The sequence below is a fragment of the Molossus molossus genome, unplaced genomic scaffold, assembly GCF_014108415.1.
Source record: "Molossus molossus isolate mMolMol1 unplaced genomic scaffold, mMolMol1.p scaffold_m16_p_8, whole genome shotgun sequence".
In the NCBI taxonomy this organism is placed as follows: Eukaryota; Metazoa; Chordata; class Mammalia; order Chiroptera; family Molossidae; genus Molossus; species Molossus molossus.
The window spans coordinates 8,433,088-8,450,163 of NW_023425402.1; the positions used below are offsets into that span (position 1 = coordinate 8,433,088).

The window sequence follows — 17,076 nt, forward strand, 5'->3', positions numbered from 1 at the left end:
GGTACCTGCTAGGGGCACATACCAAAAAATAATAATAATAATAATAATAATGCCAAATTGCACTTTCCTTTACTGTTATATCACATCATTAGATATTCTTTGATCACATAACTCTTAATGCATACGTGCACACGTCATATAAATATACCAAGTATAGGTAACTAGTCCCCCACTGCTGGACATGTAAGCTGGTTCTAACTTTTCTCTATTCTGTCCAATGCTACAATGATCACCCTTTGGAGAAAAGCTGGGTGCAGGTTTGTTTGTTGTTGTTGTTTTTTAAAGATTTTTAAAATATTAATTTTTAGAGAGAGAGAGGAAGGAAGAGAGAGAGAGAGAGGAACATCAATGTGAGAGCAGAACATCGATCGGCTGCCTCCTGCACACTGTACCAGGAATTGAGCCTGCAATCTGGGCATGTGCCCTGACTGGGAATCCAACTGGCAACCTTCTGGTGCACGGGACCACACCCAACCAACTGAGCCACGCAGGCCAGGGTGTGCAGGTTTTAGTCACGGGATTGGGGAGCACACACAGAGACGCCAGAGCCTGGAGGCAGAGGTCATTGAGAAGAGAGTGTCATCCACCAGAGAAACCTGCAGAACACGGAGACTGGGGACAGCACAACCTTCCCAGATTGCACAACATGGCCTGCGGCTGGCCCCTACTGAGCGGCACATGAGACGTGACAGGCAGGTGTTGTTTGCTGGCCAGATGAACTGCTTTAATGATGTCTTCCCTCTGTAAAAATAGCTCTCATTCTGCAATGGACAGTGTGCACTGCTCTCTCTGAGGGCAAGCCGCACCCACAGCCCCCACGGGGCGACCTTGTGCTGCTGGGCACAGGAGCCCACACCCTGGCCGCAGCTGCCCAGGCCCAGCTTTGGCCTGCCGCTTCCAGGCTGACCCTGCAGCAGGGGCATTGAGGAGGGATAGCCCAGCATTGAAGCTCCGCCCTGTGGGGACCTTACGTATTGAACATCTCCCATCAAGCCAGTTCTCTCTCAGGGGAATGCTTGCAAACCAGAGGACCATGAGGTGCAGAAGTGAAGACTACATAAGGAGAAGGTAGCAAGCAGGAGCCAGGAGGCAGCAGAAGGCGTGAGGCAGAGAGTCCACAGCTGGGTTTGGTGTGAGCGTCCAGGGCTCCAGCAGGAGGACCCAGTTGTCCCGTGGGGCTGCTCTGTCTGATGAGACCCCTGGAGTCTTCCTCCCTTCCCTGAACAGCCTTACAATAATGCCTCATCAGCCCTGGCCCGTTTGGCTCAGCGGTTAGAGCGTCGGCCTGTGGTCCAGAGAGACCCACTTTCGGTTCCCGCTAAGGGCACGTACTTCGGTTGCAGTTTGTCCCCGGCCCTGGTTGGGCGTGCGGGTGGCGGCCACTCGATGTGTCCCTTTCGCGTCGATGTTTCTCTCTCTCTCTCTCCGTCTCTCTCCCTTATGCTCTATCTGAACAAAAATGGAAAAATGTCCTAGGGTGAGGATAAAAAAAATAAAAAATAAAAAATAACGCCTCGTCACTGGAAGTAACCAGAATGGGTCGGTATCCCCAAAACCTGCCAGAGTCTCACTGCACACATGTGGACTGCACTTTACAGTTTCCATGGTGCTTTCCCGGGCCTTCTCTCACCACTGCCCGAGAAGGAGGGAGGTTTATCCCCATTTTACAGATGAGGACACTGATGTTTAGCGAGGATATGAGTTTGCTGGCAGATCAGAGAGTAGAAACCAGAGCCAGATTTGCTGACCCCACATGCAGGCTGTGCTCACCACACCCAGGGGCCTCTCTTCCTCCCTGCGGATGTCCTCGCTGTGCTGCGGCACTGCTGTCACTAGCCCTCTCTGTTGGAAGGTGAGGTAGGCTTCACGTGTTGCAACTTGTTTATTCAACTCGATGTTGTAATGCATGAGGCCTGAGCGCACAGATTTTCTTGTCCGCAGCGCCCAGCGTGTGTGAGCACACACGGTAGATGCTCAGTAAGTGCTGTGGGTTCCAAAGGCCGGTTTTCGAAACCCAGAGGCCCATGTCCCCCCTCAGGGTACAGATTAGGACCCCAGGCAGCCTCAAAAAACTGCCCTAGGAGTCCGATCACATTCTAGTTTGTAAATCAGGGTGCCTATCCAGCTCCTTTAACTCTCAGAAATGCAGCCATGAACCAGGAAATAAGCAAAAACACGTAGAGGAGCAACCCAACTGAATCTCATAAATTCCATGTGCAAAAGCTAAAGCCTGTTTGTCCTAAAGAAGCGGGTCCTAAGAAGCTGCCTCATTCTGCACCTATAAACTTTACCTTCCATGGAATTCTGACGAGGTGGGTCACTCGGTTTCTCGGCCCACAGTGTATAGGAACAGCTACGAGAAACTGAAAGCTGATGGTTTGAGAATTAATACTTTAGAATACAATACGTCCTCAACATCAAGAGGTTCTGCAACTTTAAGTGAAACGACATGTAACGAGACCAATTTCACTATAGACTAATTGATATAAACAAGAGTTAAGTTCCTATGGCATCTTGTCATTATAACAAAACGACTTTGGATGAAATGACACTATTCAAGGCCCTGCTATGGTTACAAACATCAGTAATCATAACAGTGGCCTGAGTTATCAAGAAAAGGTTAAATTGTGTACAGCAGGAAGATGTACAATCCGTTTTAGAGAGAGCTTCTGGAGAAAATGGGTTTGGGTGTTCAGAGGAAAGAGCTCCAGTGACCCCGAAAATGCACCTGAACTGAACAGGAACCCGGTCCTCACCTCTGTTGTGCTATCGCCGTCCTGCCTGCGATGACTGGTGCTCACACTGCACTCACCGGTTCCACATCTCACCAGGTTCAAATCCTGGCTCTCTCTTCTGAGCTGTGTGACCTTGGGCAAGTTACTTAACCTCTCTGTACATGGCACTTAATCTGTCCAATGAGGATAATTGCACCCACCTCCGGATCAGATACACAGAGTGCTCTTGTACATGAGGGTGGTGACAGCAGGGATTGGGTCTGACTCATCTCTGTTCCACTTGTCCCCTAGCCCCTAACTCCTGAAAGTGGAGTCCAACAGCAACTGAGAGCTTATCAGGAATGCAGACTATCCCCCAGGAGTGTTAACTCCAAACCATCATCTTACGATTTTGTGCGCACATTGGAGCGTGAGAAGCCCTCCGTTCTGCCCAGTGAGCGAAATGCGGCGTTATGGTGCACACATGTCCCGGGTGTCAGGACACAGAGGACAAGGTGGGGAGGTAGCTGCTGAGGAAGGAGAGGAACCTGGTACAGGGGAACATGGGGAGCAGGGCACTCAGAAGAACTGGGTTTGGCCACTTTCCCAGCTATATGACCTTGGGCCTCCTTTGTGAACTGGGGTGGGAGCGCTAATGCCCACCTTCCAGGGTTGTGACTAGGATGAGCCATAGGACCTAAAGCAGGTGACATGTTATCACTGAGGTCAGACGCGTGGGTTTTCAGAGCCCTCTGTCCTCCGGGACAGTGGCGTGCCGCCCGTGCCGGCATGACAGCGCCCCCAGCACCTTCATTAAACAGCAGTTTCTGTGGTGAATGTACGAGCAGCATGAGACCTAAGAGAGACTTTAAATAACCTTACATCAGAGCAGACAAGATTTGTGGCCAAATCAGTTTATATCAAGCTTGTTTTTAAAAGTCTGGTTTTTAGTGTTTGGAGCTCAGGATTACAGACAAGGGAATGTGAACCCGGACGAGAGAGGAGCGGCAGCCCTGGCGGGCGGTGGGAGAGCCTGCCGGCCGGAGAGGGCTGCGGGAGGCCGAGAGGCAGTTTGCCTGCAGGGGCGAGCGCACAGGTGGAAGGGGAGGACAGAAAGCAAGTCACCAGAGGCCTTGAAGACAGGAGGGACCCTGACACAGACAGCAGGACGTCGCCAAGGTTAGGGCCTGAGCGGGAGTATGACCTAATCACAGACAGAGTGACAGATTGGTCAAGCTTGCAAACAAACAGGAAGAGGGCATCCTGGAGTCACCCCTTGGCCCCATTTGAATTTCCCGGCCTGGAAGGAAGAGTGGACTCATCCCCCACTCCCACACACCACACTCCACCCCCACCAAAAACACACAAGGAAAAGTTTTTAATATTCTATTGGACTGGCCACAGAGTCTTATCAATTACACAGGCACATGGAAAATTATCATAATATAAACAAAAAATAAACATAATTATAGTTTTATATGTGTAGCGGGTGCCATGAAGATGTTTGTAGCTCTTACAGGAGCCCCGTGAGGTATGAATTATTGTTCCATTTTACAGAGGAGGACACTGAGGTCACCTAGGAAAGTCCAGGGTCACATGGCTGAATCATCTGATGATGGTGTCCGAGTACCTTCCATTAAATCACACGCGTGGCAAGTGCTCACTCAGAGACAACTGAGGCCAAGGTGTGAAAGGGACACATGGCAGTCTGAGACCGGAAAGAGCATGTCCTGAAGCCTCAGAGATCCTGGTTCAGACGTTGGCTCTGCCCTCAACCTTTATGAATCCTTATTATGTTTTGGATGTATTTCTTTCTTTCTTTCTTTTTTTAATTTTTTTTTTTATTAATTAGTTTTTGTTACAGATGTTTCTCCTTTTTCCCCCCACTGATTCCCCCCTCCCCCTCCCTCCTCCCTGCCCTTTCCCCAGTTTGTTGTCCATGCCCTCTGTGCATGCATACATGCATATAAGTTCTGTGGTTTATCTCTCCCTCACCACACCCCTCTTTAGGGGACTGTCAGTCTGTACCCCACTTCCGCGTCTCTGGGACTCCCCCATTCCTCAGACTGTTATGTTCATTATATTCCACAAATAAGTGAGATCATATGAAACTTGTCTTTCTCTGTTTGGCTTGTTTCACTTAGGATGATACTTACAAGGTCCCTCCATGTAGTCTCAAAGGATAAGAGGTCTTTCTTTCTTACAGCTGCGTAGTACTCCATTGTGTATATGTACCACAGTTTTGTTATCCATTCGTCTACTGATAGACACTTGGGCTGTTTCCAGATCTTAGCGATTGTAAGTAGTGCTGCTACAAACATGGGGGTACATATATTATTTCTGATTGGTGTTTTAGGCTTCTTAGGGTATATTCCTAGAAGTGGGATCACTGGGTCAAATGGAAGTTCAATTTTTAATTTTTTGAGGTAACACCACATTGTTTTCCATAGTAGCTGCACCAGTCTGCATTCCCACCAGCAGTGCACTAGAGTCCCCTTTTCTCCACACCCTCGCCAACACTTGTTGTTTGATGATTTGTTGATGGCGGCCATTCTGACAGGTGTGAGGTGATACCTCATTGTTGTTTTAATTTGCATCTCTCTGATGATTAGTGATGATGAGCATTTCTTCATATGTTTCTTAGCCATTTGTATGTCGTGTTTAGAGAGGTGTCTATTTACTTTCTCTGCCCATTTTTTAATTGGATTCTTTGTCTTCCTTTTGTGGAGTTGTATGAGTACTCTCTATATATTGGAAATTAACCCCTTATCTGATATATCATTGGCAATTATGCTCTCCCATACAGTGGGTAGCTTTCCGTTTTGATGATTGTATCTTTCACTGTGCAGAAGCTTTTGAGTTTGATGTAGTCCCATGTGTTCATTTTCTCCTTTGTTTCTATTGCCTTAGGTGATGTGTCAGTAAAAATTCTGCTGCGTATGATGTCTAAAATTTTGTTGCCTACAGTCTCTTCTAGGATTTTTATGGATTCATGAGTTACATTTAAGTCTGGATGTATTTCTTGTACACCCCAGAGAGTTAGGATTTGTTGTCTAGCCATTCTGACAATCTTTATCCTTTAACAAGAGCATTTAGTCCATTATATTTAATATAATTATAAATATATTTGGGATGACATCTATTCTGTGCTTTTTATTAGTTCCATCTGTTCTTTTTTTTTGGTACGTGCCCCTAGCGGGAACCGAACCCAGGACTCTCTGGTCCGCAGGCCAATGCTCCAACCGCTGAGCCAAACCGGCCAGGGCGGTTCCATCTGTTCTATGTCCTCTTTCTCTCCTCTTTATTCTCCTTCTTTTGGATTTATTATTATTGTTATTTTTTTCCTTTATTGCTTTTAGAGAGAGAGAAAGGGATAGGGAGAGATAGAAATATTGATGAGAGAGAACATCGATTGGCCATGTCCTGCATGCCCCCCAATGGGAATCGGCCCAAACTTGGGCATGTGCCCTGACAGGGAATTGAACCGGCAACTTCTTGGTGCATGGGTCGAGGCTCAAGCACTGAGCCACACTGGCCGGGCTGTATTATTATTATTATTATTATTATTATTATTATTGGCTTTGTTATTTTTTGCCACTGTATTTTCCCCTCTATTAGTTTTGAGGTTAATCGTCTTTCTCTGTTTAGACCTGCCCTCAATATTTGGAGAGTTAAGTGAATATATATATAATGGAAGTGTTTTATACAATAGCTTGAGATGATCTTATAAAAACAAGAGCTTTGGGGTTAGACAGCCTGGGCGGGAACCCCGGCTCCAGCACTTTCTAGCTGTGTGCTCCTTCCTGGCTACTTTCCCCTGAGTCTCAATTTCCCAGTCTGTAACGTGTGGGTGATGGAACCCATCACACAGCTCATTGTGACATTTCAGGGAGCTAAGGGATGCCAAGTGCTGGCACAGAGGAGGGGCTCGATGAGTGTGTGTCCCCTCGGCTCTCTGCCTTTGCCTCTCTGCTCCCCAGAACTGGCCCTGGATGGAGGCTGCTCAAGAGCTCAGCGGCACAGCTGGGCTTGGCCGGAGTAAACCTTCCCAGAAGGAATCCCTCTGGAATGAGATGTTCCCAAGAAGCAGCAAGTCTGTGGCATCCTGGTGGACAGTACAGCCTCAGTCTGTGGGAGGCTGTTGGGAAATGATGCTAAAATGGGAAGGGGAGGGGCTTGTACTGATCAGTGTCCCAGGGAAGCCCAGGGCAGGGGGAGGGTTCTCCACAGTGTGTGTGTCTGACCAGAGAGCGACAGCCCCCACTCCTGGGAGGCAGGTGTGTCCTCTTGGAGAGCAGAGCGGTGACTCACAAGACTGCCACAGCTCGTTATACTATCCCCTGAGACGCCTAACTCCCTCGGCCCTGATTCTATATTAGCACAAGCGGCGCCCCATAATTCCATAATTAATTAGGTTTCCTAGGCACCTCAACACTGGGAGCGGGTGTCCCAACCTGTGGACACTAATATTGCCATCTACATGGCAGGTCCTCCTGCCCCCACTGGGAATTGTAAGATAAGTTCCCTTTCTCTTTCTCATTTACTTACTTATTTACAAATCAGAATTAGGTGAATTTTGAGATGTGAAGGGTAGCCAAATGTCCTCTATTTGAATAATTCTAAATTGTCTTAGATGGACCCAGTAACCCAAACCAACTTCCATCTCATTTTCTTAACCCATTTGGGGAAACTGAGGCCCAGAGTGGGGAAAAGAGCACCCAGACCTCAGAATGAGACCAGGTGGCTGGTGGGAACTCAGGGCGCTTGCCTCTCTCTTGCTTCAGCTCAGAGTCTCGGTTTCCTCACCTGAGACCAGAGGTCATAGGACCTGCTCTGAAGACTGGCAAAGCACTGAATGCAAGGCCAGGCAGGCGCTGGGACAGTGGGAGCCCAGCACATGGCAGGGCTAAGAAGGATGGGGTCCCTCCAGCTGGTCCCTCCCGCTTCTTTTCTCTCCCAGACCAATACCTTTCTCTGCTTCCTTCCATTACACCTGGAAGTGCATGGGTCTTTTTTTTTAAATCCTCACCTGAGGATATTTTTACATTTATCTTCAGATAAAGTAGGAGGGAGGGAGAGAGAGAAACATTGATGTGAGATGGACACATGGACTGGTCGCCTCCCACATGACCCGGACCAGGGCCAGGGACCGAACTGAAACCCAGGTACGTGCCCTTGACCAGAATCAAACCCTCGACTCTTTGGTCTGTGGGCTGACACTCTAACCACTGAGCCAATCCAGTGTAAAAGTCTTGATAACATGATTAGAAATTAATTTTACTGATGGCAACTGCAGGCTTTAATAATAACATAAGACTGCATTTATTAAATACCTGCTGTGTGCTGGGCATTGTTCTTCATACACGACCTCTTTTATTTTATTTTTTTTAAGTATCTTAATTTTTATTTTTGTTAATTCTCACCCAAGGATATTTTTCTATTGGTTTTTAGACAGAGTGGAAGGGAGGGAGGGAGAGAGAGAGAGCGAGAAACATCGATGTAAGAGAGACACATTGACTGGTTGTCTCCCAAATGACCACAACTGGGGCCAGGGATCAAACCTGCAACCCAGACTCATACAGTGGGAATCAAACCTGAAACCCTTTGGTCCACAGGCTAGCGCTGTAACCGCTGAGCCAAACCAGCCAGGGCCATATGTGACCTCTTTTAATTCTAAAACTGCCCAGTAGCGTAGCCATATGCAGCTATTGAGCGTTAGAAAGTAGCTAGTGCCATTGAGGACCTAATTTTTAACTTAATTTAATACAAAAAATTTAAAATTTATACTTAATTCAGTTATTAGAAAACTTTTAAATATATTTAGAACAACTATTGTTTCAACTGTAAATTTTGGGAAGTCTAACTTCAGGATTTTTCAATGATTAAAAAAAAAAATTCCAATGAAAATTTAGTGTTCAAATTGAGATGTGCTGTAAAATCCACACTGATTTTAAAGACGTAGTATTAAAAAATGTAAATGGCCCTGGCCAGTTTGGCTCAGCGTCAGAGCGTCGGCTCATGGGCCAAAGAGTCAAGGGTTCAATTCCGGTCAAGGGCACGTACCTATGTTGCCTTTCGGTCCTGGTCCTGGTCCTGGTCCTGGTCAGGGTCCTGTGGAAGGCAACCAGTCGATGTCTGTCTCTCTCTCTCTCCGTCCCTCCTCCCTCCCTCTCTATCTGAAATGGAAAAATATCCTCAGGTAAGGATTAAAAAAAAAAAAAAAGTGAACGTTCTGGCCCAGTGGCTCAGTTGGTCGGAGCGCTGTCCATTTACCAAAAGATTTGCTTCCTGGTCAGGACACATACCTAGGTCATGGGTCCATCCCCAGTCCGGGTGTGTACAGGAGGCAACGGATTGATGTTTCCCTCTCATATCGATGTTTCTCTCTCTCTCTCCCTTACTCTCTCTCTAAAATCAGTAGAAACATATCCCCCAGTGAGGATCAGAAAATTTCTTTTAATTAAAAAATGAAGTGCTCTGGCCAGTTTGGCTCAGCAGTTAGAGCATGGGCCTGCGGTCCAGAGAGAACCGGGTTCGGTTCCTGCTAAGGGTGCGTGATTGGTTGCAGTTTGTCTCCAGCCCTTGATGGGTTGTGCAGGTGGCAACCACTCGATGTGTCTCTTTCATGTTGATATTTCTCTCTCTCTCTTCCTCTCTCTCCCTCCCACTTTATCTACACAAAAAATGGAAAAAGTGTCCTCGGGTGAGGATAAAAAATAAATAAAGTAAAAATCTCATTCATAGAGTGTTTTACATTGATTAATGCTGATATGACAATATTTTGGACATATTGAGTTAAAATATATTATTAAAATAAATTTTACTTGTTTATTTTTACCTTTTTAATGTAGCTAGTAGAAAAATTTAAATTACATATGTTTTGGGAAAATCTAAATAAAGTTCATAGTTGATGGTATTGTGCCAATGTTAAATCTCTTAGTTTTTGCAAATGTACATAGGTTATGCAAGATGTTAATCTTAGGAGAAGCTGGATGAAGGGATTATTGGAACTCTCCATACAACCACTGCAACTTTTCTATAAATCTAAAATAATTCCAAAATAAAAAATGTAAAACCTCCCACATTAATTTATAACTACATGATATTTTTTTTATTTCTTTTTCTTTACTGATTTAAGAGAGAGAGGAAGGGAGAGGGAGAGAGAGATAGAAACATGGATGAGAGAGAACATTGACTGGCCGCCTCCTGCACACCCCCCACTGGGGATTTGGCCCACAACCTGGGCATGTGCCCTGACTGGGAATTGAACCAGTGACCTCTTGGTGCATGGGTCCACGCTCATCCACTGAGCCACACTGGCTGGGCTATAACTACATGATATTCCTATTGGGGAAATATATAATATCATTACTGTATATTTCTATCAGAGAGCTTAAAACAGTTCTCTAAGGGATATTACCCTCATAGATGAGGACACTGGAGCTCAAAGGGGTAAGCAGTGGGATTTTGGATGGTCTGTTGGGTTCAAAGCCCTTGAGTTTTCTGCTGTTCTTCTTGGCTTCTACTTTTACCACTGGCCCCCACTAGATATTTCTGAGACTTCTTCCCAGGGCACTAGTGTGGGTGTGTGGACCCGTGGGTAAACTACTCCGTTCCTGGGCGGGGCTGTGGGTGGGGAGGAGACAGGGAGGTGGAGAGCAGAGGCAGGCAATCCGGGGTGCTTGTGATAGCCTGGAAGTCCATGTGGGAGCCAGGCAAGGTCTAAGGCCGCAGGACAAAGGGGAGAGACCGGGGCTGAGCTAATAGGCTGAACTTTTTATTGACTGGCTGTTCTTTTATTTCTGCCTGACTTTGGAAAGGATCTCGGGAGGGTCTGCTGATGCCTCCAGGAAAGATGGGCAGGGCTGCTAAAGCCTTAGGGAGCCGGCCCCAAAGGGCCCAAATAATGGCTCCACAGGAGAGCAAGGGACCTGGGGGCACAGTAAGGAAAAGGCCTCTGGAACGCTGTTTCCATCCCACCTTGTTGCCCCTCGCTTGTTTCTTCTTTCAAACATGAGTATCCCCCGTCCTGACGTAGAAGATGTAGAAGACAGGCCCTCCTGACCTGCAGCTCCAAGGTGCGGCCACCTCAAGCCGACCACTCTCAGGGCCTGTCGGCTTCTCTGCAGCCGCCCCCGGGGCTGCTCTCTGCTCCCCAGCCAGGCAGGCCCCCCCAGGGCAGGAGCACCGTGCCCCCCCATCCAAGCAGGCCCCCAGCCCAGCACCGTGCCCCCCCATCCAGGCAGGCCCCCAGACCAGCACCGTGCCCCCCCCATCCAGGCAGGCCCCCAGCCCGGCACCGTGCCCCCCCCCCCCCCCAGCCAGGCAGGCCGCCAGCCCAGCCCCAGGCCTCCCCGAGGGCAGGAGCACTGTGCCCGGAGTCGAGAACCCTGTCTCTCTCGCAGGCCGAACCTCCTCATCCTGGGAGGCCTCTGGGGCCTCTGGCTCCCCTGCCAGCGAGAAGCTTCTCTGCTGGGCTCCCGGGGGCCAGAGCCAGCCTTGCCGGCAGAGAGCTCTGTCTGCGGCCGGCCGCCCACCACCTTCCACTTCCAGATGCCTCGGAGGCAGCGCGGCCGCCCTGTCCTGACGTGCCCCTTCCCCTCCGCTGCCCTGCGCGCTCCGCCTCGCGGCGGCCAGATGTGCCGGCTTTGGTGCTGGCGGCCCCTAACGAGGACCAGATGTGCGGCGGGCCTGGGCCGGCGGCTACCAAAGGAGAGGGAGGCCCTGGGAGGGTGCAGCTGGGCGCCCGGTGCCGCGGGGAATGCGCTGGGAAGGATTCCCACTGGAAGGAGAGCTCGGGCGGCTCTGCCTAAATAAGGGCCTGGTCCCGGCGAGGAGAGCCCAGCTCCCTAGGTGCAGCCCTGCCGAGGGCGCGCCTTCTGCAGCCCGCAGTCCTGTTCTCGGGAAGGTTTTATTTTACTCATTATAAAAGTTCTACACAGTAATGAAAGGCAGTTTAGAAAACCCAAATAAGCTAAAAAATGAAAACAAAGAAAGGTGAAATAAAAATCACCTCTTCCCACCACCCCAACCACCATGGAAGTTTTGAGATGCATCCTTCTTGAACTTCTCGTATACAAATACATACATAGGTCGGTGTGTTCGTTTAAACTGAGCTACAGAGCCCTGGCTGGTTTGGCTCACGTCAGAGGGTACCCCCAGACCAAAGGGTCACAGGTTTGATTCCCAGTCAAGGGCATGTACCTAGGTTGCAGCTTCAATCCCTGGCCCCAGTCCGGGTCGTGTGGGAGGCAAGAGGCAACCAATTGATGTGTCTCTCTCACACAGATGTTTCTCTCTCTCTCTTCCTCCCTCTCTTTCTCCCACTCTATCTGAAGATAAATGCAAAAATGTCCTGGGCGAGGATTAAAAAAAAAAAAAAAAAAATCACCCAGTGATTCCTCTTCTAGGAATATACCCTAAGAAGCCTGAAACACCAATCAGAAACAATATATGTACCCCCATGTTTGTAGCAGCACTCTTTACAGTAGCTAAGATCTGGAAACAACTCAAATGTCCATCAGTAGACGAATGGATAGAAAAGCGGTGGTACATCTATACAGTGGAGTATTATGCAGCTGTAAGAAAGAAAGATCTCTTATCCTTTGAGACGACATGGAGGGACCTGGAAAGTATTATCCTAAGCGAAACAAGCCAAACAGAGTAAGACAAGTATCATATGATCTCATTTATTTGCGGAATATAATGAACATAACAGTCTGAGGAATGGGGTAGTCTCAGAGACGTGGAAGTGGGATACAGACTGACAATCCCCAGAAGAGGGGGTGGTGGGGAGAGATAAACCACAGAACTTATATGCATGTATGCATGAACAATGGACATGGACAACAAAGCTGGAGACAGGGCAGGGAGGGTCGGGGAGGGGGAATCAGTGGGTCAGTGGGGGGGGGGGAGAAACATCTGTAACAAAAATAAATGAATTAATTAATAAAAAATTTTTAAAAATCAATGGAAAAGTATCCTTGGTGAGGATTAACACACACAAAAAAAGGGGATCAACTAATGGATACATAAATAAATAGAGCAACAAATTAATTTTTTTCTGTCCCTTCCTCTGTCTCTCTAAAATCAATAAAATTAAAAAATATATTTTAAATCATGCTGCAGAAACTCTCAGAACCTGAGGTTTGCACTCAGCTCTTTCCCCGTGCGTCTGCTGTGGCAGTGTTCCCCAGAATGACCCCACAGAACCCAGGGGCATTCTGCTGTCAACAGGGAAGTCCTTCCCCACCTGTTTGGGACGCCCTGGCGTACACCAGTTTAAATGGGCTTCCTTCCTGGAGGACTTCTCAGAGCCTTTAATTTAGTGATGTGAGTTCTGAATCATCAAGAGGAAACTGGTGTTTCCTAAACATATTTCACTGTGAAATTCCTGGAAGGATCCTCCTGAGGCTTAGGTCTGTGGAACATCATGTAGGAAAGGCTGTTCTATGACATTCTTCATATGGCGGCATAGAAACCACATGGATGAACCATAGTTTACTTCATCACCCCTCAATGGTGGACATTGTGGCTGCTTTCAACGTACTACTACTACAAACAACTCTGGGATGGCCATCCTTCTACTTCCCCTCTGCTGTGCTGAAACATTCCAAGCAGTAGACCAATGCCCAAATGAAACACCATTTTTAACTCTCAAGTTCTGGGGGCCCTATGGCTCTTGCCCACACTGCTTATCCAACCTCTTTATGGGTAGTGAAAGGGTTTACCCCACCCCCACAAAAGGGGGCACTGAAGAGCAGGAGAGGTGGGGTCTGCAAGCCTTTAACTTATGCATTTCTTGAGCACTGGTACTCATTGGACCTTGGGAATTGCAGTGAAAAATAACTTTTCTTGGACTACTATAAATAACACTGTAATGAATATCTGTGAACAACTATTATTTTCCAAAGAACTGTTGCAAGCAGAGGGTAAAACCATATTTGAGGTCCAGAGAACACCTTACTGGGTCACCCAAGAGGCCATATAGCCCTATAGCACCTAAGGGTGCCTAACAGGCAGAATGAGTCTGTATTATCACTACCATGTTGCTGCTTAAGGTGCCAGGTGAAGGCTCCCTGTTTGGGAATACAATAAGCCCGTCGCTTCTTTTTTTTTTTGATAGAGTGGGAGGGAGAGAGAGGAAGAGAGAGAGAGAGAAACATTGACGTGAAAGGGACACATCGAGTGGCCACCACCCGCATGACGCAACCAGAGCCGGGGACAGACTGCAACGGAAGTACATGCTTTTAGCGGGAACCGAACCCGGATCTCTCTGGGCCGCAGGCCGAAGCTCTAACCGCTGAGCCAAATCGTCCAGGGTGCCGGCCATTAACATCTTCCACCATGTTATCTCCTTTGGTCCTCACAGCACCCTGTGAGGTAGGAAGTTATAGACTTAATAGGTCCGTTCCACATTAGAGTGTCATCCCGATACACCAAGGTTGCAGGTCTGATCCCCAGTCAGGGCACATACAAGAATCAACCAATGAATGCAGAAATATGCGGAACAACAAATCAATGTTTCTCTCTTTCTCTCTAAAATCAATCAATTAAAAATTTTTTTAAATAGGTCCATTCCACAGATGAGGAACTGAGGCTCAGGGCAGAAGACTTGTCCAAGGTCGCACCACTAAGTGGTAGAGAGGAACTAGACCCCAGCGACACCAGTCCAACGCCTCTGATCAACACATTCCTTCCTTTACCCGAGCTTTGTGGACATGGGACCTAGGGCCAGGGGTTTGATGGGAGGCGGGGGAAAGAGCCCAAAGGTCTGGAGCCTGAGGCTGCACCGGGCCACCCCTGGTGTGCAGAGTGTTCCTGGTGGTGGGAGGAGGAACGGCAGGTGAAAGGGCTCACCGGTCAGAGAGGAGCAACATGGCCCCTAGGGGCCCCACAGGTGGGGAGCAGGTCGTAGTCACTGTGTATCCAGTGCCAGGCTTCACACAGGCTCCTGAACTGAAGACAGACGCCCCTCTCCTGGCCCCTGGGAGAGCGCTCCTGCGCTCAGCCTCACGGAGGGGGTCTCCGTGTAGTCTTCTTGGGCCCCCTCCGGCTCATCCTAGTCCTAACTTCTCCTGCCCCTCCCCCTCCCGTCTAAACTGTGTGTTTGCCCCTCCTGTCCTCCTCCCCGACAGTCACTGAGAGTCCACGATCACAATCCGTGTCACTCAGGGCCACAGCCAGGGGCTCTAACCAGGCACCACCTTGCTCCTCGAGAGTGCCTGGTGACTGGGCTCTGAGCCTTATCTGTGCAGCAGACTTCTCTCGAAAATCTAAGCAAAAACAGGGATCCCAGCCCTGGCCTGTTTGGCTCAGCGGTTAGAGCGTCGGCCTGCGGTCCGGAGAGACCCGGGTTCGGTTCCTGCTAAGGGCATGTACCTCGGTTGCAGTTTGTCCCCGGCCCTGGTTGGTCGCGCGGGTGGCAGCCACTCGATGTGTTCCTTTCACGTCGATGTTTCTCTCTCTCTGTTCCTCTCCCTCCCTCCCACTCTACCTGAACAAAAAATGGAAAAATGTCCTCGGGTGAGGATAAAAAAAAAAAAAAATTAAAAGCAGGGATCCCAGAAAAGTGCCCAAGTGCTCACGTATACAGCAAAGCTGTCCTTGGGTGTCAGGGTTCGCGCGGCCTCTCCGTAGTCCGGGTGCACCGCTCCCCGCCGACCCGCCTCGGGGCCAACTCCGGGGAGGCAGCTGCCTTCCGCGACCTTGTCCACATTGGAACCTCATGCTACCCACGCCCCGTGGGCCTGCCTCCCACAGAGCCGGCGCTTGTGCCGAACTAACAGGTCCAACTATTCCTGCTTCTCAATTTCAAAATCCCCAAACCTCTGAAAACTGCATGATAAAATCATCTTTATCACAAGGCATTTGACTGCGAAGCCTGACCTGGTGTGAACTCATCTGGCAGCAAAACTGACCTCAACCGAAGAGATGCTATTTGCAGCCTCTGTTGACTCCACAGCACGTGACTATTCATAGGCTTCGCTCAGAAATGTTTGTTTCCCAGGTGCTGCCTGGCCCGCCAGGGTGGCTCACAGCACACGGTGCCAGTGGAGTCACCAGGGCACCTTTCTAACTACGAAATACTCTGAATCCTGAAACCTGTCTGGCCCAGTGGTTTAGGTCAAGGATTGTGGACCTGTGTTTCTAAAATTTCTCCTACAAAAGCTCATGGGCTTACAAGTGAAAGGAGCCAGACACACAGCATGTCTACGGCTTGGTCCCGTTTATATGAAGTTTAAGAACTGACACCGGTAGAAATTAGGGGAGGGAGACTAACAGGAAGAGCAGGAGGAAGCTCCTAGGTGCTGGAATGTTCTGGATCCCCGTGGGGTGGAGGCTACACAGGTGGCCACCCACCCACATAAAATCCACCACGCGGTACGTGAAAGGTTAGCGCACTTTCCTGTAAGTCTGCGATGCCTCAAAATAAAAGTAAAAATAAAATGTATAAATTATCTCAAATTAGGCAAAAGGAAGCTGCTCCTCTTGACACCCTACGTCATCCTGTGATGTCTTTGAACTTCCCAACAAAGCTTAAGTGAAAATCATCTTAATATACGTTTGGCTTGTCTTTAATCCCAAGAAACGAGTTTAACATAAAAGTCAAACTGAGTGAACATTTTTTAAGCTCTGATTTGCCTTCAGAAAGAACCCATCCCTAGAGCGTAGCATTGCTTTCAAAGTACTGAGGAACACACTCGGGACGGCTCCCTTCGGCGACAACCTTCCCACTCGCGTCACCCACCGGGAAGGATGTCCCTGGCCCTGTCGCCTCTGGCCTCTGGCACCACTTCTCCACACAGACCAGCCGAGGTGAGCTCAGGCCCTGGTCTGGCTTCCTACCGCGGTGATGCAAGTCAGAACTTGCACCAGCCAGCAATCTCCTTTAATTGCATCTGATTAGCTGGAATTTGGAATTTGCATCTCAGAACAAAAGGGCACAGGGACTCCGTGATTCGACAGGTCAGATAACCATGTATTGCTGAGAGGAGCGGAGAGTTTCCTGTAACTCTCATTGCTCAACCTCCGCCTGCCCACAGCCATGGCCTTTGACAGTCACTCCCTCAGCACCCACCTCCGCGTGCCCCCCCTCTTCCCACTGGCCCTGGAGCTCGGCCCGCTGGGGCCTCGAATCTCTGCTCCGCTGCTCACCCACACGCTCACCCTCTCCGGCTAGAAGGCACTGTCCTCAGCTGCCTCCGATCCTTTTAGGAACAAGTGAGGTATAAACATATCCGACCTACTTGGGCCTTTTCCTCATCTTTCTAGAGCAAGACGAGTGTGTGTACCGACGGGAATGTTCTGTATCTGTGTTGTCCGATGTGGTAGTCACGAGCTACATGTGGCTGCTGAACAC

General features: G+C 48.9%; 1 long non-coding RNA gene across 4 annotated transcripts in view; it reads right to left on the reverse strand.

Moving 5' to 3' along the window:
- Window positions 1–17,076, reverse strand: part of LOC118621899 — a 50,303-nt gene that overhangs the window by 12,080 nt on the left and 21,147 nt on the right. The window contains exon 5 of one of the 4 annotated variants that reach the window (XR_004957830.1): window positions 13,940–14,089. The exons of the other annotated variants lie outside the window; for them this stretch is intronic. This is a non-coding gene — a long non-coding RNA (uncharacterized LOC118621899). Of the gene's footprint in view, window positions 1–13,939; window positions 14,090–17,076 lie in introns of those variants that run through there. 4 annotated transcript variants of the gene reach the window in all.